General features: G+C 43.4%; 1 protein-coding gene across 2 annotated transcripts in view; it reads left to right on the top strand.

Annotated features, from left to right (window-relative positions):
• The first annotated feature begins 12,121 nt into the window (after window positions 1–12,121).
• SHISA7 (shisa family member 7) overlaps window positions 12,122–24,922 on the top strand; it is a 67,721-nt gene continuing 54,920 nt past the window's right edge. For both annotated transcript variants that reach the window (XM_072155481.1, XM_072155483.1), the window contains exon 1: window positions 12,122–12,389. The gene's annotated coding sequence lies outside the window, so the exon portion shown is untranslated. The remainder of the gene's footprint in view (window positions 12,390–24,922) is intronic.

A 24,922-nucleotide genomic window follows, 5' to 3' on the forward strand; every position in this document is an offset into this window, starting at 1 on the left:
GTAATTACAGTTTTTGCTGTAGTTCACACTGTTCCCAACCAACCAGTGGCATAAATGTTGACACCCTATATGCTAATAAGGCTTTCTATGGTTAGTTTGGCAGACCCAAGCTTAAGTTAGCAGCCTGGCACCGCCCAGCTGACAGTAGATGCCTAATTAACATATTGGGGGGCATTTACTAAGGGCCCGATTCGCGGTTTCCCGACGTGTTACCCGAATATTTCCGTTTTGCGCCAATTTCCCCTGAATTGCCCCGGGATTTTGGCGCACGCGATCGGATTGTGGCACATCGGCGCTGGCATGCACGCGATGGAAATCGGGGGCGTGGCCGAACGAAAACCCGACGGATTCGGAAAAACCGCCGCATTTAAAAAAAAAAAATTTGTTGCGGAGTTTGCACTTACCTTCACTAGGAATAGGCCGGTGAACTTGAGTGCGTTACGATGCTCTTCAGCGCAGCAGTGCCACTTGGTGGACGTCGGAGGAACTGCCTTAATGAATCCCGGCCGGACCCAGAGAACGCGCCGCTGGATCGCGAATGGACCGGGTAAGTAAATCTGCCCCATTGAGTGCTCAAATTAATGGCACTTCCACCCAGTATAGCCAAACTTTATGCTAACTTTTGAGGCCTCTTAAGTTGTGTTGTTCATAGAGATAAGCAGACCCGATGGTCAGGTTTGGCGTTCAGGTTCGGCCACCTGACATAACAGCCAATATGACAAATTGACACCCCTGGCCAGGGGGTCTACTAGCTCCCAAATCAACATGTAAAGCAGCATTGTGGACTCTATGGCGTTCATTTACTAAGGGTCCGAACGCCGCAATTTCGCCGGGTTTCCCGAATATTTCTCTGTTGCCCTGAATTGCCCCAGGTTTTTGGCACATCGGCACAGGCTTGTATGCAACAGAAATCAGAGAGGCGTGGCCGCCGGACAACTCGACGGATTCTGACAAACCGCGGAATTTAAAAAAGGAAATGTGTCGCAAGATCAAGCACTCACATGCACCAGGAAGAATAAGGTGAACTCCGGCGGACCTCGGCGCAGCAGCAGATGCAGGAACTCGGACGCACGATCTTAGTGAATCGCACCGGACCCGAATCCTCGTCAGACAACGCACCACGGGAGCCGGGTAAGCAAATCTGCCCTTATGAGCGTTATACTTTTCCTGATATATAATTTGATGATTTTAAGGCACATGGGTTCTGGAGCAAAAGGTCAGATTCAAAATGATCTCAAAGTTCACTATCCTATTAACACATGTGTCCTCTTCCTGGAAAGATCAGTAACAACCTTCATAATCTCTCTTATAAACTTAAGGTAACAAAAAAAAAAAAACTTCTAGACCCATCGGTCTTGCCATACTCAGTCTACAATGGCTTGGCCATAACCAGGTCCATCTTGAATATTGTTGAAGATACTTTGTACAGTATACACTCACCATCCACTTTATTAGGTACACCATGCTAGTAACGGGTTGGACCCCCTTTTGCCTTCAGAACTGCCTCAATTCTTCGTGGCATAGATTCAACAAGGTGCTGGAAGCTCCTCAGAGATTTTGGTCCATATTGACATGATGGCATCACACAGTTGCCGCAGATTTGTCGGCTGCACATCCATGATGCGAATCTCCCGTTCAACCACATCCCAAAGATGCTCTATTGGATTGAGATCTGGTGACTGTGGAGGCCATTTGAGTCCAGTGACCTCATTGTCATGTTCAAGAAACCAGTCTGAGATGATTCCAGCTTTATGACATGGTGCATTATCCTGCTGAAAGTAGCCATCAGATGTTGGGTACATTGTGGTCATAAAGGGATGGACATGGTCAGCAACAATACTCAGGTAGGCTGTGGCGTTGCAACGATGCTCAGTTGGCACCAAGGGGCCCAAAGAGTGCCAAGAAAATATTCCCCACACATGACACCACCACCACCAGCCTGAACCGTTGATACAAGGCAGGATGGATCCATGCTTTCATGTTGTTGGCGCCAAATTCTGACCCTACCATCCGAATGTCGCAGCAGAAATCGAGACTCATCAGACCAGGCAACATTTTTCCAATCTTCTACTGTCCAATTTTGATGAGCTTGTGCAAATTGTAGCCTCAGTTTCCTGTTCTTAGCTGAAAGGAGTGGCACCCGGTGTGGTCTTCTGCTGCTGTAGCCCATCTGCCTCAAAGTTCGACGTACTGTGCGTTCAGAGATGCTCTTCTGCCTACCTTGGTTGTAACGGGTGGCGATTTGAGTCACTGTTGCCTTTCTATCAGCTCGAACCAGTCTGCCCATTCTCCTCTGACCTCTGGCATCAACAAGGCATTTCCGCCCACAGAACTGCCGCTCACTGGATGTTTTTTCTTTTTCGGACCATTCTCTGTAAACCCTAGAGATTGTTGTGCGTGAAAATCCCAGTAGATCAGCAGTTTCTGAAATACTCAGACCAGCCCTTCTAGCACCAACAACCATGCCACGTTCAAAGGCCTCAAATCACATTTCTTCCCCATACTGATGCTCGGTTTGAACTGCAGGAGATTGTCTTGACCATGTCTACATGCCTAAATGCACTGAGTTGCCGCCATGTGATTGGCTGATTAGAAATTAAGTGTTAACGAGCAGTTGGACAGGTGTACCTAATAAAGTGGCCGGTGAGTGTATATGAGATTTTTCTATGCAATGAAATATATCAGATACTTCTAGAAAACCATATTCATGTCCTTTACTCCAAAAGAGCTCCTTCTGTAGATAATGGATGAGACACCTATGTGGGTAAGGAGAACTACGAAAGTCCAGGAGCCACAGGATCTCTGTGCTGATCTCTCATTATCAATAGCATCTGCGTCTTTAAGAGGTGGATACCATTGATTCTAGTATAATTTGGACCATAAGGAGAATGGAGACAACTGCTCCACATCGCCAGTACATTGATTCGGTTGCACCCTAACTGCCTGGTAAAAATATCCCTGAGGTGTGACAATATTGTTCTGTTACACGTGGTGGTACTATATCTTGGTGATATTCAGTCTCGGTGTGGTGATATTATTGTGTTCCGTGCAGAATCATAGTATTAGAGTTTTTTATATATTCAAAAAAAAGAAACTCCTCTTACAAGGAATCTAAAATAGACAAGACTCTTCCTGACAGAGATATAAGGAATAAACATGTTGTTTCCCTATAGGACAGCATAGGCACATACTGTACGGCAGATGTTTGTAGCGCATGAAGACATGTCATCGAGGAACATCAGGTCAATTCTCTCAAAGGCTTTCATGTATTCATCTCTGAAAAAAAACTTCCTTCCTGAGGACGATACCATTTCTATCAACGCTATAGGTTTTCTTTTTAATATAGGGAATACCATGATCTGTCTATTTTTCTGTAAAATATTCCAGGGCAACGTTTAAGGTTTCCAAAGGCCCCCCATACACCCACTGTTAAAAAGTGCTAAAAAGTGTTCATTTGCCATATGCTTGACTGATTTCTGCAACCCACTTAAGACAGAGTTACCTGTACAGCCATTGCCCACCTTTGGATAGTGGGATAGTAGTGATAGGTCTTGGGTTTTATGAATATTGTAGGCCACTATACCAAATTATTATTTCCGGTCCCAAAATCAAACCTACTTTAAATATTTTACCAAAATAAAGCTTACTTTATATACATGGTCCCAGAACCAAGCTATTTATATGGAAACAGTATCAGAACCAATTTTACTACATAGATACAGTACCAGAAACGTGCTTTCTACTTACCTAAAGTCCCAAAACCCAGCATTCACATTGATATGATACCAGAAACAAACTTACTACTTCAGTAAGTTACCAGCTTTCAACATAGATGCTCTACTAAAACAACTGACTACATACAGTCCCAGAAACAAGCTTAGTACAAAGTTACATTGCCAGAATCAACCTTACTACCTGGATAAAGTACCAGAAGCAAGCTCACTTGAATAGATGCAGTTCTAGAAGGAGGTTTATTACATAGAGTAGTAAAGGTGAGATTTGTTCACATATATAGTGAAATTAGCTTACTACATAGATACAGTAGCAGAACCAAGCTTATTGGATTTACATGATAACAAATACAGCACCTTTATTATATGGGATAAATAGGGCAAGGATAAAATAAGATTTTGCTGCCCAGAGTTACTGTGAAATCCTAATATATGCAGGATAGAAGAGCAGGTACTGGTCAGTGCTCCTAGAGCAGTGATGGCAAACCTTTTAGAGGCCGAGTGCCCAAACTACAACAAAGACCCACTTATTTATCGCACAGTGCCAACACAGAAATTCTATTTGTGATTTATACTCCCTGCTCTGTCACAGTTTTCATTGATACCAGCACCTGAGGACAGCAATAAAGCAGAAAATAGACCCAGGTAGAGCTGTCACTTTAATATAGCTCTGTGCACAGCAAGTCCTGGGCTGTCTGGGACTGCAGGAAGATGCCTGGAGTCATCTCTGGTGATGGCCTGGGTGCCCACAGAAAGGGCTCCGAGTGCCACCTCTGGCACCAGTGCCATAGGTTAGCCATCACTGTCCTAGAGGGTACCGTGCTAATCTCGATAGAGTAGATCTACATCCCTATCACAGTTACACACTCGTCCTAGCTAACACATTGGGGCACATTTATTTAGAGTCGTACAGTCTGTACTATGTGCATTTTGCCTGTATATAGCGCAAGGGGCGCCACAATTCATGAATCTGGTGCCCCCTGCACTGCTCCGACACTTTTTTTTGGTGCACCTTTAACATGGGGCGTGCAACACAATTCTGTCGGACTTTGCATGTTAAATGTGGCGCACGATCCGACTGAACACCGGAACGCCCCCAAATTTGTGAAGCATGATGCCTAGTGCAGCCACGCCACAAAAGGGTCACGTGTGACACAAATGGGGCGCGGACACTTCTTAAATACCTGTGCAAGCAGTTTGTACCTAAAAGAAAGTGCAAAGCCTGACAGAAAACTGGAGTCTTGTAACGCGGGAATAACGACAGTATATACTATCACTGTTCACAGTTTACACAGTATACACAATGGGGCCACGGAATGGGGCCACGGAATTCACAAAGTACGGAGTGTCCGACGATCATGCACTCACTAAAATCGTGCGCCCGATATCCTGCATGTGTCGCTTACCCGCTCTGGTCCGACAGAGTTCACCTTCTTCTTCCCGGTGTATGTAAGTGCTAGGGCTTGTGACACAATTTGAATCTTAAATCCTGCGCTCAGTCCGAATCAGTCTGCCTGCCCCCCCGATTTTTGTCACATGGAAGCCGGCGCAGCTGCACCACAATCCGATCGCGTGCGACACAATCCCAGCGCAAACCCCTGTGAGATACCTGTAAAATCCACGCAAATCCAGAAAACCGCGAACAGTCCTACGAAAATGCGATCCACCAATATAAATAAGCCCCAATATTTTACAATTAGCATTAGAACTCATGTAACTGAATAGCGCCACAAGTATATAATCTGGAGGTAGCGGCGCGCTCCATGTGTAGGAGTATAATAGTCATCTCACATGTAATTGCCGTGGAGCATTTATTAGATAACAGATGACTTTGCTTTGGGTGGTTTATTCACCAGACCCTCTCCTCCTTCTTGGTCCCTCACTCCCCATCCCGAACATCTGATGACTGGATTTACTGGGCGAGATGATATGATTTGCTTGTGCTGCCCATGTGCTCCGGCTGCTGTTCCAGGCCCTGGATGACTAGAAGGCATCCGTCACATCTAATTAAATTAAAAGTCAAGTCTCTGCTTTGGGGATTTGCCGTCTTCTTTCCTTCTATCGCGAGGGGAGAGTTAATTAAAATGCAGAGGCAATGTTCTGCGGACCGGTGCCACTAGTCAGACGTACAGGAAGAAGGGACTGGACTATCGTACATTATCTTCTGAAAATGTAATAATTGTCTCCTTGTTATAATATGTGAAGTAGCAGAGATTTATATATACATTATATGATGTTCACAAAGGGAATTGACGAGGAAGAATTTATCTCATAAGAAACTAATATTCTTGATCTAGGACTGGGTTACTGCTAGTTCCAGAATCAGAACTTTTCATTGATTTAGAGGGGCTTATTTACTAACCGTCCGTGTAACATACTTTTGTCAGATTTTCGAAGTTTTGAGGATTTTCGGCGCTGGGACAGGTATTTAACTGGGGATTGCGACGCAAACGATCGGATTGTGACGCAGCTGCGCTGGCTTTCATGCGACAGAAATGGAGAGGGGGCGACGATCGGACTGAATCGGACTGAGCGCGAATTTAACATTCAAATTGTGACAATGCACATGCACCAGGAAGAAGACGGTGAACTCTGGCGGGCCTGACCAGGGAAGCGACACATGCAGGATATCGGGCACACCATCTTAGTGATTTGCGGCAGAGTGCAATTCCGGAAGGACAATGTACTTTCAGGGAAACTCCGTGGACGGGTAAGTAAATGTGCCCCATAGGGTCGGTAATAAATTTGAATCCCTGAAGTAGCACCGATGAAACAACTGCCGCATGGTCACATGTCCTCCATTTGAATCAGCCAATCCGAGGGCACAGGCAGACGATTGTATCCAGCTCACGGCCATGCTGCCCTACTCATCGCTATGGCACTGATGGTGATCGCTATCTCCGGTTATTTGAGTCAGCTTTATAGGCAGCGAATGGAGCGGCATCATGCATATATGCAACAGGCCGCTCCATTCTTTTCGGGGTACATCGGAACACTGTTCCCATGAACTGTGGTGGTCCCGTCACTAATATCCCCACTGATCAGCAAGTAAGCCCCAATTCTGTGGATGTTGTGACTGGAAAACCCATTTAATGTAAGGCTGGTAGTTGGCCAGTTGTATTGTAGTCAAAAGGCGCAGATGATAAACTGAACAGAAACATGACAAAAAACATATGACCTTAAGGAAGCCTAACGACATGTGGGATTATAACAAAACCAGTTTAACTTTGCCAAAAGGGACAGATTCACAGAATTTGGCCTTTGTGGAGCATCAATGGATACAAGTCTCCACACACCTGGAAGGCAGCCTTAATGGGCAAACTCTCCGTAAGGAGAACTCTTACTCCCTGAAATTAGTCATTAGCCTCTCACTAAGCTAAACCTGTCCCTACACTGTACTGAAGAGACAAAACCACACTGAAACAATACTTTTGGGAATCTGTTCTTTCTGGAATAGAGATACTGGTCTGGCTTAATCCCACATCCTGTCATTAGGCTTTCTGAAAGTCATGTTGGTGGTTAAGAGGGCTGCCTTAAAAGGTAGTGGTATGGTTTTTCTTTGTCCCATCCTTGAAAACTTATTTGCATATTTCACAGGATCCCCTAGTGGAGCATCAGTGGCTATAAGTCTCCACACGCCTGCAAGGCGGCCATCATTGGCAAAGTCTCTGTTAGGAGAACTCCTTACTCCTTGACCCTAATATATAATGGTCTGTCCATAAGGCGAGAGAAGTTATCATGGACCACAGATCCTCTTCTTTTCACCGGAGAGGTGCACCTATGGGCAATCTCTTGCTTTACAAAGAACAAGCTCAAACCAATCATAGAATTTGCTGCCATTGGTGACCAAAATCTGTACGATTTGGTTCTACCCTCATTTGTACACAGTGAGTCATCTCCTCGGGAGCGGAGGGAGCATCAATATTGAAGATGCTTACACAGCATACTAAGCATGACCTAAGGCACCATGTAACGGTGCAGTCCTTCTAATTGAAATCAGATATATAACATTACCAAACTGGTAATTGCAAACATTCTCCTTCAGGAGACAAAGCTCACGAGGGTTTTTACAATTAAACATTTTTTTTAATTTTTTTTTTTAAATATCTAAAACAAAGATATTTCTGCAAATAATTGAAGGGGTGTAAGCAGTACGTGATTTCTTAGAAGGTGATATACAGTACGACCCCCCATTCCTCTCCCGGGAATAGTCTCCTTTGTGCAGCAGAGGCAGTCAATAAATTCATTGACTGCTTGAATATTAACAAGGTTTTGTCATCTACAACTAATATTTACCATAAACGCCCAGGTCTGGGGGTCTTCCCAATACAGCCTAAGGCTATCTTCATGGAGGTCGACAGCTATCTAATGTAAATGGACATCTTTAGCTGGCTTAAAATGTTTCGGGCTGATTAGTTCTTGCCATTGTCGGGTGGTACTTAAAGGGATTTTTTCAACCGAGTAAAATTTTAGCTAAAAGGGGTCTGCTCAGGGCACGTAACATAATAAAACCATATTTACGGCTCTACTAGGGTTTCCTCCGGGTCCTCCGGTTTCCTCCCACACTCCAAAACATACAGTTAGGTTGATTAGATTGTGAGCCCCACTGGGGACAGGGACCGATTTGGCAAGTTTTGTGCAGTGCTGCGTAATCTGTGTGCGCTATATAAATAAAGGAATTATTATTATTAGTGTTACCTATGATGTAGGGAGTCACACAAGAATTGTATTGCCATGCCAAGTGCGAACAGCACTACCACAGCCCTCGGTTTTCTGGTGCTGTGATAAACCAGCGACAGAGTCATAGATCCAGGCACTGTGACTGTGGTTATCTTCTTATATTTCTTATGTATTGTCTCCTTCCTTCTAATATCAACTTTTAAAATTATGCTAATAAGCCCTTCGATAGTCTGTCCTCATAGGCTGTTTACACAATGCACGAGCATTGCCCCTCCCACTGTCTTCTGGAGGAGGGTAAGAAAAGTGAGAACAGACTGTGAAGACAAAGCGCAGGGGGCTCTGTTAGAGCCCTTCAGGCTCATTAGCATCATTATAAAAGTTGATTTCAGAGGGAAGGAGGCCATGGATAACAAATATAAGAAGATTACCACCACAGTTACAGTGCATGGATCTATGAGTAAGTGTTTTTGGTTGGAAGATTTCTTTTAAGTTGTTTTTCTCCACAATAACCTTAGTAGTGTGTGTACGCAGGATAAACTAATGCCGATGAAGGCCGATGGCTAAAAGATTTTTGTATTTTTGTATTTCATAATGTCCTTTGCACCTATGAAATGTAGTCAAAGAGTAGGGATCAGGAACTAGGACCAGCAGAGGACCATAGAAGTGTATGGAATGGATCGTAAGGTTTGTTGTGTTTTTCTGGACTAATGTGTTTGCAAGTATTTCTTTTTTCCAGAAACAGAAGTTTTGAAGAGATATGTTAGCATATTTGGAGGAGCTGAGCAGATTGTACACAGTGTCCTATCTGCAGGCAGCATGTTATAGAGCAGGAGGAGCTGATCAGATTGTACACAGTGTCCTATCTGCAGGTAGCACGCTATAGAGCAGGGGGGGGCTGAGCAGATTGTACATAGTGTCCTATCTGCAGGCAGCATGTTATAGAGCAGGGGGAGCTGAGCAGATTGTACACAGTGTCCTATCTGCTAGCAGAATGTTATAGAGCAGGAGGAGCTAAGCAGATAGAACACTATGTATAATTTTCTCAGCGCCTCCTGCTCTATAACATGCTGCCTGCAGAAAGGGCACTTTCCACAAGCTGCTCTTCTCATCCTGCTCTATAACATGCTTGCTTAGCTCCTACTGCTCTATAACCTGCTGCCTTCAACATGCTTTCTGCAGATAGGATACTATGTACAATTTCCAGGCAGCATGTTATAGAGCAGGAGGAGCTGAGCAGATTATATATAATGTCTTATCTATAGACAGCATGTTATAGTGTCAGAGTAGCAGAATATATTTTTCATAGTGTTCTATAATAATAATTCTTTATTTATGTAGTGCCTATGCAGCCCTGCACAGAGCTTGCCAAATTGGTCCTGCAAGCAGTATGTTATAGAGCAGGAGGAGCTGAGCTGTATAACATGTTGCTTGCAGGACCAATTTGCATAATCTGTAGGCACTATAAAAATAAAGAATTATTATTATAGAACACTATGAAAAATCTATTCCGCTACTGAGCCCTATCTGCAGGCAGCAGGTTATAGAGCAGAATGAGCTGAGCTGGTTATAGATAGAGCCCTATCTGCAGGCAGCATGTTATAGAGCAGTAGTAGGTAATCAGATCATACAAAGTGTGCTACCTGCAGCCAGCATGTTATAGAGCAGGAGGAGATGACCAGATTATACTCATTTGTGGCACAGCTGCACTGTACCAGACACTATACAAAATTCTGCACTGAAAGGGGCGTTCCAGTGCACAGTCGGACCGTGCACCACATTTATCATGCAGAGTCCAACATACGTGTGTCGAACACTCTGGGGCAGATTTACTTACCCGGTCCATTCGCGATCCAGCGGCGCGTTCTCTGCGGTGGATTCGGGTCCGGCCGGGATTCATTAAGGCAGTTCCTCCGACGTCCACCAGGTGGCGCTGCTGCGCTGAAGTTCCCTGAAATGCACTGAAGTCCACGATCCTATCCTGGATGAAGGTGAGTGCAAGCTCCGCGACACAATTTCCTTTTTTAAATGCGGCGGTTTTTCCGAATCCGTCGGGTTTTCGTTCGGCCATGCCCCCCGATTTCCGTCGTATGCATGCCAGCACCGATGCGCCACAATCCGATCGCGTGCGCCAAAATCCCGGGGCAATACAGGGAAAATCGGGGCAAATCGGAAATATTCGGGTAACACGTCGGTAAAACGTGAATCGGGCCCTTAGTAAATGACCCCCTCTATGTTAAAGGTGCACCAAATAAAAAGTGGTGCACTCTGTCGGAGAAGTGCAAGGGGAGCCAGATTCATGAAGAATGTTTGCACTGTTGATAAATGTGGGCCATAATGTCTTATCTGCAGGCAGCAAGTTATAGAGCAGGAGAAGCTCCACCCACAGGCAGCATCTTATACAGCAGGAGGAGCAGAGTAGATTGTACATACTTTGTTACACATGTTATAGATCAAGAGAGGACGAGTAGATTGTACTTAGTGACCAGTAGTAGTGCAGTTGTTCTTCCCGGAGTGCTACTATTTCTTTACCATTGTACCTGCCATGGTCATGTCCATGGTTTGTGGTTCTTCCTGGTACTGCAGCTCCACACAGGACTGATCCGCAGTAGCAGACACAACACATTGATGTGTGTCGGTACTGCAGTGATGGGGCTGCTGTTCTGTAGCAGACCCCGGGGCCCCTTTGTTGTACAGTGGGGGTTGCATATATCAAACATTTTTGGGTCACCCTGACACTATCCCATCAATATGGATGGATCTGTCTATGGTACTAGGAAGGTCCAGGGAGAAGTCATTTTATTTCCGTCTTTTTTTTCCCTACGGACATTATTCCAGTAAAGACTAGAAACTAAAAAAAGTGATCAATCGCTGATTTCTGGTTTATCCTTCTCTCTGCCTGTTGCCAAGTCCTGCATATAACACACACACTGGAGTGGAAGCAGACGTGCACTTATGACATATGGCAACGGGATGACCTTGCCCACAGGGGCTAGCAATCTGCTTCTTTTTAGAGGGCAGACAAAGATGCCCAACATTCAGCCTGATCTTACTTCCACCGTTTGCAGGATATCCGCACTGTCACTCTCTACGCACTGATCTCTAATGCAAGTTTATATCAAGCAGGATCTGTGTGCAGTGGTCCAGAGCTTCATCCCTTGTCGTTTATTCACATCGGCTCGTTATGTGAGATGTCTCTAGGCTACAAGCTGCTCGCCCCCCGAATCAATATTCCAACACAGCCAATCCTGCTGCCGTTCCCCTGACATCTGACAGATACACAGGGAGGTGAAGAAAATTAAAAGCTGTTACTGGATTAAGGGCCACAGTTTGTTAGAAGAGGCTGCAATACGTAAGTAAAGAGGAGAAGCGATCGCCGTTTTTCCGATAATATGCCACCTTATTCATGCTGCAGAGAACCGGAGCATGGGAAGGGTTAATACAGCTGCCAATTCTTTATGTCTCCCCTGCAAAACCAATCGGACGTGGAGAATTGACTGTTTCTTGATGCAATCTTTACTGGAAAGGAGGAGATATATTGGAAAGCGGGGAGGGGGCTAGGCGGCTTTTAAAAAAAAAAAAAAAAAAAAAAACAGACACCCATTGATGTCTCCGACCAGTAAGAACTTCACGTTAGAAAAGAGGGGAGGTCTACGTTATCCAATGGGATCAAATAGACATTAGATCTAATTTTTTTTTCCCCCCAGTCTTTTTGTAAGCATAGAAGAATTTCATTTTTGTAAAAAGAAGTGCTTAATTTTTATTGTCGGGGGTATTTTTTTTTTAATTTAGTTTTTTTTTTGTATACCAAGTTATTGACCAAGAACTCCGAGAAGAAAAATTGCAAGAGACGAGACGACACAACATAAGCGACAGAGTTTTTTCTATATTTTTTTTTTTTTCTGCATGGATACTGTTCCCAGGAAATTCAGACCTATGTGCAACGCTACCGGATTTTATACGTTTTTTTCTATGAAAGAGGTAAGCCATCTGTTGGCGTCGGGGTGGTTCGATGACATTAGCGCTGTGCGGCAGTAATGCTATTATGGAAAATTAACGGGATGGTAGTAATTGGGGTATGTTTGTGTGTAGGGGGTGTTTTATGTTCTTTGTGCTTTCAGTTCTTGCACCGCTAGTGCTGCCGGTATGTGTCCTGCTTTGTCTTTCGAGGGATGATGTATAAGATGATTAGATGACATTCTATCTCGTAGACGGAGTGGCATTTGTGCTCCTATGTATATTCATGGTACTATGAGTATATACAGTGTGGTTTAGTGAGGTGATGTATACATTGACTACTATGGATCCGCAGTAGTCTGTGAAGTATACAAAGCCGGGGCGCAGCCTGTTTGTGTAAGCGTGTGTCCTGAATGATAATCAACGTTATGATGACTGTGGCTGACCATAAATGATCCTGACAATTGAATTGTAGGATTTATAACCCCCCCCCCTGCGGAGCAGTCAATCCGGAGTAAGGTGCATCGCTAATGAAGAGCCTTTGAGACGTTGCTTAATTTGCCTCTGAGGGAATGTAGATCTCGAGATACACCATCTTATGAACGCTGCGCAACACGATGTACATCACTGTGTGCATGGCCGGTATGTCCTGGAGGCAGGGGCACTACTGGAACTTGTGGCTATGCTCGCTGCACATTTTTGGCGCAGGATACGGAGTGTACATTGTCCGATAGATATCGGAATATAATATGGTATTGTGTATAGTCGCTGTAATGGGGGGTTGGGAGGAGGGGAGTAATCAGGAAGAGTAAAAAAAAAACAGCATCCCTAAAGCAGTGGTAAGGGGATAGGGGGGGGAAGGGTGCCATTTTCACAGTGTTGGTTGCCATGGAAACAGTACAGACTGCCTGGCGTGCTATACAGGGGCTGACGGCTTTGTAAAATGAATGGATGGTGAAAGGGTGAAAAGAAATGGTAAAAAAACGAAAGGGCAATTTGTAAAGGATGTCTACTGTAAGAAGATCATTAGGATTTCTGTCAGACAAAGCCGTTTGCACGTGAGGCCCGGAAATGAGAAAACAAAAAAAAAAAGGGTCTCTTTTGTGCTCAGAGTGGGTCATTATAGGGTTAACGATACATACAATATCGCAGGATTTGGGAAATGATCTTTTGTTACGGACAAGGGGGTGACTGGTAGTAAAGATGAGAATAATTGCTATGTGTTTATTTCCGACCACTAGACCAAATAACAATTCATTATCGTCGATTTACACCTCGTTCAATAATTCATTAAGACGATGCACAAAGTAAAGAAAACCATAAACCCCGTAATATGACAGATATGTGTTACACGGGAGAATTTACAACCCCCTGTCTCCTCAAACAGTGTAATAAAGGCCCGGATAACTCGCTATTAATATATGTTGTCGTCCCGTATCTTATGTCGTCCTGACATTTCCCCCTCCATCCTGTAATTACACCAGTCCCCGTCCTTAATGAGGACACTCAATCTAATTTCTATATCCCAGTCACACAAACGCACACCAGGGCCTATTTTATAGGAAGCCATTGGGGCAGATTGATGTAAACTGTCTGCCAGAAAGACGGTCTTTGTTTCCCATAGCAACCAATCACAGAGCAGCTTTCATTTCTCTAGAGCCGAAAACAAAATGAAAGCTTCGCTAGGATTGAGTGTATTGACAACAAAGACAGGATGGGTTATAGGGGAAGAAATTTGTAACCCAAAACGCATTTAGATATGAACCCTAAAACTTCTTCCATCACTATGCAGCGAATTATTGACTAAAATGCGTCCTTTTGGGAGCATTTATGATGCTTCCTAAAAGAGTTACGATTCTCTTTCCCCCCCTAAAGGTCAGGAAATTGGTTAAACTCAATCTTAATTCTGTCAGGAACCACAATGATCGAATGTATACGGTGGTGACCCAACAACAGGTGTCAGGGGAAAGGTGGTATGCAGGTCCAGCGCCGGCACAGGGCATACCTGGGCAAGTGCCGGGGCCCAGAGCAGCCTGCATAAGGCTGTACATAAGGAAACCATGTGGGTGAGGAGGGCTCTATTTAAAATAACCATGAGGGGTCTGTTTGGGATGATAAACTAGGGAATATTTTAGGGAACAGGAGACTGTTTTAGTTTCTGAATTTTTAATGCCGCCACGTAAGTTCACTGTGGCCCAGGGGCCTACTGAAACCTGGAGCCGACCCTAGTGGTATGGGTTTTTTGGGTATCAACATGACCACAGATGGATAGACCCATGACTCTACAGAGAGCGATTCTGGTGAGTTAGAAGGGCTCATGATGTCATGGGGTCGGTGGGTGGCTCCAGTCTTTGTAGTTACTGCACCATACACCTCCAATAAAGCTGAGGAGGAGGGAGGTGGGTCTGTGGTGGAGGACCTGCACCCTGTGCCTGGTACCCTGCTTTTTCCTCACTTTTCTACAGTCCTGCTCCAGCCTTAGGTACGAGGAGATAAGTTCCCCAAATTCTGCTGAGCTGTGTAGCTTACACATACAAGGCCACTTATTTCGATATGGATACAGTGGCCTCCAAAGGCTAATGATCACTATATTTATTCCCCAAACGTGGTCTATACTTTCGTTCCCAGAAGAGATTCCCCTCTACTCATGCAAAATACATATACAACCTGCTACGTCGAGTGTGCATGTCTATGGGGGAGTCAGAAGGAATAGCTGTCAGACAATCAATGTTTAGATGACAGCTATGTCAAGTGTCATATTGTCATATATGTCATATTGTTCAGGAGGCCAAGAAAGTCAACATTTTTAAAGTTTTTTTTCCGTATTTTCTACCTTATTGTGTGATTGAAGTGTGTCCCGATTCTTATCGTTAATGGAATAGTGTCTTTGTGAATAATATTCCACAAGCAGCATCTGATAGGCGGTGTCATGACAAAGACACTACAGAGACCATGACAGATGATAGCATGCTCTTGTCAGTCTATGGTGCATATATACTGTAGCATCTGCTCTATCTATAGTCTACAAAACTGTCAAGATTATCATTAGAATGGATCGACGGCTCCATATCGCACTGAACAAGCGCATAGACGTGTCACGGGAAGAGTCACTACCCTACAATGATATGATTATCAAGTGGGATATAACATGAAGGATGACACCTGAAGGCACTAAAGACACCTAACATCAAAAAAAAAAAAAAAAAATTCTACATGTTTCCTTGTATTTTGAAGAATAGAGAGCAAATAAGGCAAATATATTACTACCATTTGATAACACATAAAAAAAATAATTCTGAAATGGTCTAAAAACCTTCTCCCACAAGATTTTCATGACTGCACCCACCATTCAGATGATTAAAGGATTTTTCAGGGACATATCGTATTGATGACCTGTATCCATACGATAGGTCATCAATATCAGATCAGTGGAAGTCCTTCACCCACCCCAGTGACCAGCTGCTCAATCAAGCATGTCATCTCGCCTTTGCCTCCCAAACACTGCGCCGTGCACTATATAGTGGCTGTGCTTGGTATTACAGCTCCTTTCACTTGTGAGAGACAGACAGAGAGATAGAGACAGACAGACAGACAGAAACAGACAGACAGAGACAGGAGATACAGACAGAGAGAGATACAGAGAGTGAGACAGACACAAAGAGAAAGGCAAACATAGAGAGAGAGAAGAAGAGAGAGACTGAGAGTGAGAGACAGACAGAGAGAGAGAGAGACAGACAGACAGAGAGAGACAAACAGAGAGATAGATCGATATAGAGAGATATATACATAGATAGTTATAAAATATTTTTTAACCCATTCTATTTTGTTATAGCTAAGAGCAGTTATCTATTATCCTGGGCAACGCCGGGGGCTACAGCTAGTCACTTGTATAGGTAAGAAAATAAGTAATTGGCACTGTCCCTCTTTATCATAATACATGTTATATTTTTAGACAAAACATTTTAGATAAAAACATTTTTAATAGAATACAAAAACAAATTTCTTTACAGAGCTGTCATTTCAGAATCTGTGGGGGGGTTCTCATTTTAGATATTATAGCATACCCACAAGCAAAAGATAGCTGCCACAATACTGGGATCTGCACATGTCTCCTGAACAGGGTCCCCCATCCAGGGGTGGAAAGCAGATAACGCCATTGTATGTTTGAAAATTGTCGGGTCCCCTAGATGGCTTTTTTTAAATGTCTTGACATGTACTACCTACATATAGTACCAGAAAGGAGGTAGTTCCCTTTCAGTTCTGTAATTTAAGGACCCTCAAAGGTCCTGTAAGAGCTCTTTTATACAAGTGTCAGGAGAAGGGACACATGTATGAAGATTTTAGAGCTGGAGGACCCTTTCTGTATTATATCTGCAGGACAGTATCAAACCTGGTGGATGGTCTGATCGGGTATAGGCCCTTGCCCAGGCTGCCAACGAAACCCTACTTAAGGACACCCAACTTTCAGACGACCCATAGATAAAGACGGACCCATCTGCCCACTGTGACCTCTGGTGAAGCTCCCTGGATGCTTTACTCTGGTCTCAGGCAATGATCAGCTGTAAGGTGTCTGTAATGAAGCTTTATTGATAATTCTTGGTCCCATTACAGCAAAAAAATTTTGAAACTCCAATTGTCACTGGGGCAAAAAAAAAATTTGCCTCAAACTACAATTATAAAATAGACAGTTTCGACTTGCATCCAAATTCAACTTAAGAACAAACCTTCGGAACCTATAACCCGGGGACTGCCTGTATTATAATCCACTCTTGAATACAAGTAATTTCTTTGCGCCCCAGTAATCAGGGGGCGCACACTGAGAACCTGGTGATGCCAATACAGTTTAAAGCTATGGCAGCGCAGGGAGCTAATTGACTCCTTGCTCTTCCATTTGCAGCGATGTTATACATTTTACAAAACTCTTTTGGTGGGGGCCCAGGTATCCAAATCCAATACAAGTGTCCAAAGTAGAGGAGAATCTTGTCTTATGATATTTGCCAAATTTAAAGTTGGTTGAATAGGGAACTGTGTAACATGGGAACTCCCCTTTATCTATCCATGGCACAAGCAACTCATAAACTTTTCTGGCAGAGGTAAAGAAGGGTCAGGAATGTTCAACTTTTAGCTGATGTTGATTTGGGGTGATTATTCGTACTGTCCTTGGGGTCACTCACACAATGCTTGTACTCGCTGATAATGTGATATTGTTTTTTTTTTATCGCTCTTTGTTCTTCTTTTCTGATATTAAAGCAACGGCGATGCTAAGGTATGAGGAATGGGAAAATCCATATTGTGGGATCTGCAGACCGTATGGATACAGTGGCCTCCAAAGAGATTGTGGGAGTGTAAAAATAATGCTGCCAACCGTCAGAAGACAAGAAGTAGGTACAGAAAGTGGTGTTTTATTAGAATCGCAACGTTTCAGAACTGACCTGGAATCTGGGAAGAGCAGACTGGGTCACGGAATACATTGCGATTCCAACAAAATACGTCAGCGCCGCAGTTACGCTCCAATCTCTCTTTGGATCTCCATGATGGTTTTCTGTTCTTTGGATTGGATTAGACATCTTTCAAAACAGGAGGAACAAGCATCCGTATAGAATCCGTATTCGCCAGCATTATGCCTAGGTGCATAACATAATGGGGCACATTCACTAAGGACCGAGCGCCATTTTTCTATCAGACTTTTCCTTTTAGGTTGCTTGTACAGGTATTTAAGAAATGTCCGCGCCACACATGTGTCGCATGCAACCGTTCTGTGTCTCACTATTCTTCATGCGACACAAATTTCTGCTCTGAAGTGTTCTAGTGCTCAGTCGGACTGTGCGCCAGATTTAACATGCAAAGTCCAACAGAAGTGTGTTGCATGCCCCATGTTAAAGGTACACCAAAAAATAGTACTGTAGGCTGTTGGGGCAGTGCAGGGGGTGCCAGATTCATAAAGAACGGGCACCAGAAATCCTGAATCTGGTGCCCCCTGCACTATACACAGGAAAACTGCACAGTTTACACTGTTCTTAGTAAATGTGCCCCAAAGTGTTTTACTTACATTACATTATTTTAATGCCAACTTTATAGAGGTGAGGTCTTTAGAGTTCCCATATGAAGTAAATGTTGTACCATTCAGCTATTAGGAGTTTATGAAAGTTTATGCTGGACACATAATTTATGAGTCTGGTGTATTGATGAGCACAGTATTCTCCTGCCTCTCCGACCTCCCCTTCTCCTCTATCAATGGCTAGTAGGATGCTGCCTCTACATACATAAACAGAAGCTTTACAATTGTCACCTAGAGAGGCGGAGGGGTACCGGAGATGTGGGAGGAGCAATTTTCTCATGAAAGGACTCATAAACAATCTGTCCAGTATTTTCTTTCATTTCTTCTAGTACCACTTTGACTGCTAGGATTATGGACCTATATACTCTCCTTATACAGGCGGTCCCCTACTTAACAACACCCGACTTACAGATGACCCCTAGTTACAAACAGACTTCTAGACGTTGGTAATTACTGTACTTTAGCCTTAGGCTACAATAATCAGCTATAACGGTTATCAGTGGTGTCTGTAATGAAGCTTTATTGCTAATCTTATGACAATCCAACATTTTTAAAATCCAATTGTCACAGAGACCAAAAATTTTTTTCACTGGGGTTACAATTATAAAATACACAGTTCCGACTAACATACAAATTCAACTTAAGAACAAATCTAAAGAACCTATCTTGTACGTAACCGGGGACTGTCTGTATTGGGAATAGATATGAGCAGTCTTCATTTAGTAGCAAAATTTGCCATACATTTTTTTGAGAATATTGACTATTGTGCATACTTCTGCATTATAATTCCGTTTCTGTATAATCTGGCGCCATAGCCGTCTATAAGAACGTATACTGACCGGATATACGTCCCCCACAATGGCTGTATGAAAGCAGCCTAATACTGATAAGATACCGATGATATACCACACTGATGACTAAATGATTTCATTCACCCGTATGATGTCCATCTGTGAATCTACTTATCCAGTTTAACAATACACTTATGTATTTCAGGCCTAAAGGTCCAACACAGGTTTTTCAGCCAATTCAGTGGCGGGCATTTGCACGCCTGTTACCACTGTGTAGTGTGAGCCTAATATATAAGGAGGTGCAGACCTACCCATATATATGGCGCACAGTGCACTACAGGTATCTCTCTACGGTACTTACAGTTCTTAAATCTGGCAAAGCCAATAGGAACAGGCAAGGATGGACAGAAATCTCCATTTGCACTGTTTCCTGCACCAAAGGTGCCCATACCTCTCAAAGGCGAAACCATCCCCAAATCACTTCAATAGCCATGTGTCTGCTTCCTACGTTCAGATGTATCAGTAGGCCAATAGTATAAATTCATAAACCTTTTAGGGTGTTATGGACAGGGGTTATTTGTACTATTTTGCTTTTTACTATGTTTGATACCAATTGCTTATCAATTGCATCTCCAGAGCCATCTGGATTCTTGACAAATAATCTAGCCTACGCCATTAAATGCTCATTTGGCTGACTCCCCCGCACACATGTACATTCGGTTTGGCTAAGAATACATACACTCAATGAGGAGAGTGAAATAAGATACACAGCGCCCATTTGAATAAAATAGTATCCGCACCATTTGGTAAGTACCACATTTCTTCTGTGATGGTGGTTACTGGTGTCAGCTCATCTCCTGCGAGAGCAAAGGATAGGACAGGCCTGACTTTCTTTCCTTCACCATAATCAATTAGAGGAGAGGGGTCCCACCAAAATCATTGGCTCCGTCTGATGTAGTTTCCATGTTAGAAGGCACATTTACACTAAGTCTAGATTCTAAACTGTGAAGAAGCTTCTTTAGGAGCCACTGTCACAGGTTATATTAAAAATTATGGTCAAAAAAGTCATGTTGGCAAAATTTTTGGGAAAATAGCCTCAAGAGACACCCAGGTCCGGCAGCAGGGATCCTCACTCCACAAGAGGAATACTCTTGGCTTGATCCAGCTATTGACCGGGACTCAGTATTCGTTTCATTTATTTCCACATGTTAAAAACATCCACATTTCCAACATATTTCAGATGCAAAAACATCCTTACTCATGAATAATTTGGTACTAAATGTGATAACATTTAAACCACATCATGAGTGACGCGTGAACATAACGTCAACAGAAGGCATTGTCTCACGGGTGGACACCATGTGACCATCAAGTCACGTGGTGTCCACCTGTGAGGCAAGACCTTCCAATGACGTAAAGGTCACATGTCACTCATGAAGTAGTTTAAATATTATCACATCTAGTACCAAATTATCCATGAGTAGGGATATGTTCGCGTTGGAAATGTTGATTGATGGATGTTGTAGAAATAACTACAAATTTTAACTAATACTGGGGGTATTCATTACGACTGGTGTTTTTAATACCAATCTTAAAATTCCCTCTTGCTGGAGGATCCTGCACCAGTATTCACTTACAGACACCGGCTCTTAGTAAATGCGGGCACAAACTCCACCATTTGGATCTGTAGACTACATGTAACCTGGCAGAGTTTTTTTGCTATAGTCTCTGCCAGGCCCATACTCTGCCTGCCCTGTTCCCAACCCGCTCTACATCCCAACACAACCAAAGTGGTGTGCGGGTCACATAAAACAGAACTGGTGGAGAGGGGGAGATACATGTGCCTTAATGAATCTCCCCCACTCAGTAGTTGGATCAAGCGAACAGTTTTCCAACATTTTTGGAAAATCCGGTAGATAACCCAATGGAAACCCAGTGGTGTCCACCAGTTTACAGATAGAAGACTTCCATGTTTGGTTGGTCCCTTCCTAAAATTCTGTCTGAAAACTAGAGCCCACACACAGTGCATAGCCTCAAATTAAAATGCCACTTACCTAATACCCTACTGTGTCCACCAAAATACTTGGTCTCATGGTGGAAGCTCAACAGCCCCATTATAGTCAACTGGGTTTGGTTTGTATTTGTCATTTAGTACTCATCCACATCTGTTATTTTCATTATGTGGCTTCTTTGATAGAGTAGTAAAAAGGTAAAAATAACGTAGATGTGAACTGAGCCTAAAGGGTTTTACAGGCTGGCGGCCATTTTAATTACTGATGATCTTTCTATGGAATAAGTCATCAGTATTATATAATTGGGGGTTGAAAACATGGACCCTACACTGATCGGCAGTTTCCAGCACCAAAAACTGTACAGGGGCCAAGCCACAAACTGAAGGTCCTGCCAGGATACTGCAGAGCCTTTTCAAAATGGCAGCTGAATATTCCATTACACTGAATGATACCCATGTTCAATACATATATGGTTAGCGGTTTTTCATCATATGTGTGAAGGGGAGGGTTGTTTTTGGGTGTAAGTTTTGCAGCATCAGCAGCCTTTGACTAACCATCTGCCTAAAACATCAGGCAGCAGATACACAAGTGAATAACAAATGTCTGCATAGCAATTAACACATTAATTCGATGCAACCATTGTTTACTTGGTCTAAAATAGACATTATACAGCAGTTTGTATTCACCGAGCGATGGAGGGAACGTGAGCATTGACTGCAGCAGATTCGGAATTCGGCTTTAGTGCATTTTAGGCCTTTTTCATCGTTTCAGAAGTTGGGAATTGGGTGGTTGAATGGCTTTTCTATATTTTTCGGATTGTTATCTACTCAGCAATTTGGGTTCAAAATACGGTTGTATGTATGAGGCCTTAATTAGAGAAGAGCGGACCCAAACTCAAGGTTTGGCAGCTCCGCCTAACCAGGATTGTTGCTTAATGGGCTGCAGAGCAGCGAAACAGGCAGCGTTGCTTCCCAAGCAACTAGGCATTGTTGTGATTGGTCAGGTGTGTCCATAAGGTGTCCACCTGGCCAATCCCAGTGATGCCTAGTTGCTAGGGGCGTAGAGCTGACTGATTGGCTGCTCTGCAGACAATCAAGCAACATGTCCAGGTTAGGTGGAAGAAGACGACCCCTAAAGTTTGCTAATCTCTAACCTAAATCTAATTGTCTTAGAGTAGCACATTCCAGAGAATTGGTGCAGCTTGAGTGAAGTCTTGAAATCTCATTTGATTACTTACATATTGCATTATAATTTTTCATACTTTGCACATGTCCAGGTTAGGCGGAGGAAGCCGACCCTAAAGTTTGCTAATCTCTAACCTAAATCTAATTGTCTGGAGTAGCACATTCCAGAGAATTGGTGCAGCTTGGGTGAAGTCTTGAAATCTCATTTGATTGCTTACATATTGCATTATAATTTATACTGAGAGTAACATACTGACACCTGACACCTGATCCCTACCTCTGCTGACGCATGAGCACAATCGCTATCTCCACGCTATCAACTGCGCAAAAATGTAAAGAGCTGCCATGACACATATACACGTCACTGAGCTATAGGGGATTTGCTTCTACATTAACTACGAGCTTTTATCTTTTAAGCTAAAGAAGAAGATTATTACTACCATAGTGTGAAAATCATAAAAAACCATAAAATACAAAATGTAGGCTCTTTAGCAGCAAAACCACTTTCCTTCCTGCTGCGTCTTATGTTGACATAATATAAGAAATAATTTCTTTCTGATCCCCAAAATAGTAATTGGGTTAATTCCTTCAATTATTGGTACGATCTCTCTCCTTTGGAGACCAAGTGCTTGATGTCCTTAGAAGTGCTAGGGGAGATGACAGAACCTATAAGGCTTATCTCCATGTATCAAAGATACTAAGTCATCACAATAATTGTTAGCATTAAGCCTAAGCCTCCGTGTGGTGCTCTCAGCCTTATTCCGGCTAAATGTATCTCTGCGCTTTAGGGGAAAAAAACTTCATATTTTAAATTATTAACGGCGCTGAATTCATAATTTTCAAGCTCTGACCTTTCGATTATTCAATTAACTAGTTCGGGCAAGGATATCCAACCATATGCTCTCTGTGATGAATAGGAATTCATGTCTCATATCACTTGTAAAATATATGTAAGCTTGAGGTTATTTCATCAGAATTTCCTGTATCCTAAATTTCAAGCTCCTCTACTATACGTAAACCATGAAATCTATAGCCTGTCTTGTTTTCTATTTACATACAAATTAGTACCTCAGTACAGCACATGATGGGCATGGCTACGGGCAGGGTCGCTCTAGATTTCAGTAGGCCACTTGGTGACAGAGCCTCAGTGGGCCCCTTTGCAATGAACTCACATGGCAGCATTAGATATTAAGAAACTAAAACAGTCTCCTGTTCCCTAAAATATTCCCTAGTTTATCATCCAAAACAGCCCCCTCATGGTTATTTTATATTAGCCCCCCCTCACTCCCTATGGTTTCATTAAATATAGCCCCCCCTCATCCCCATGGATTCCTTATGTACAGCCTTATGTGGGCCCCTGATTTTGCCCAGGTATGCCGAGTGCTGGCGCCGGGCCTGGCCACAGGTCAGGTGTACCGGCCATGAGGCGAATTGAGCCTCTTTCCTCAGGCAGCACCATCTGCAGCAAGATAGGGGGCAACATCAGGAGCGCAGTTATCTGCTACAAAGCAGGACCTGACACCTGAAAACAGTGTCCCTGTACACCTGATGTCAGCATGGGTGTGAGACACTGCATGACGAAACCAATTACTAAAAAAATAACCTGATACATTACTACTGGATGGGGCAGAGGGGGCGCCGTTCAGTAGCTTGTCTGAGGCAGCAGAGAGTTTAGGTTCACCCCTGCACCCTCTAACTGGGGCACTGTCAATCAAGGCCAGGGGGGACAATAGAGGTTATACGATACAATATGATAGTACTTTATTGATCCCCTTGGGGGAAATTGTTTAGATTGAATTTGGCAGCTCATTTGTTTATTTGTATATACATAAATATAAAAATTTGATTGTTTTCAGGCCACAGATTTTTTCAAGAAAGACACAATCATGTTTATGAATATTCATGAGAAGTTCTGCCCTCTTTTTAAGCAGCTAACTGGTTTGGTGCGTCACCTCTGGACTAATTTCGGATACTATCTCAAGTACCCATTTGATTGAAAATGAAACCCGTACTCATCAAATAGTTGGCTAATTGTATAGTTCCGGCAATTTGTATTTGTTGAGGATGCAGCTTGAAGCCGTAGTGTGACCTATCCATTCTTCACGTGGCCTGTTTGCAGCTCCGTACCATTCAAGTTCATACTACTCAACTGCAATACCAAGTACAGCCACTCTATAATGTAAGGCGCTTTACTCGGTTGCCCGTGAAGACACTGAAATTTATCCTGAAGTTTCCCATAGGATATAGTATGTTGTGGAAAACAGAATACATGGGATATGTGTCCGTAGGGAGCATTGAATATCCCAAAACTCCTCTATTAAGGTCCTTGTAAGGGCTGATGCCAGCACTCTGTATACTTGGGCAAGTGCCGGGGCCCAGGGCTGCAGGGGGTCCCCATTCGGCTGCATATAAGGAATCCATGGGGGTGAGAAGGGCTGTATCTAATGAATCCATGAGGGTGAGAGGGGCTGTATCTAATGAATCCATGGGGGTGAGAGGGGCTGTATCTAAT

This window comes from Engystomops pustulosus, chromosome 6 (assembly GCF_040894005.1).
Source record: "Engystomops pustulosus chromosome 6, aEngPut4.maternal, whole genome shotgun sequence".
NCBI lineage: Eukaryota > Metazoa > Chordata > Amphibia > Anura > Leptodactylidae > Engystomops > Engystomops pustulosus.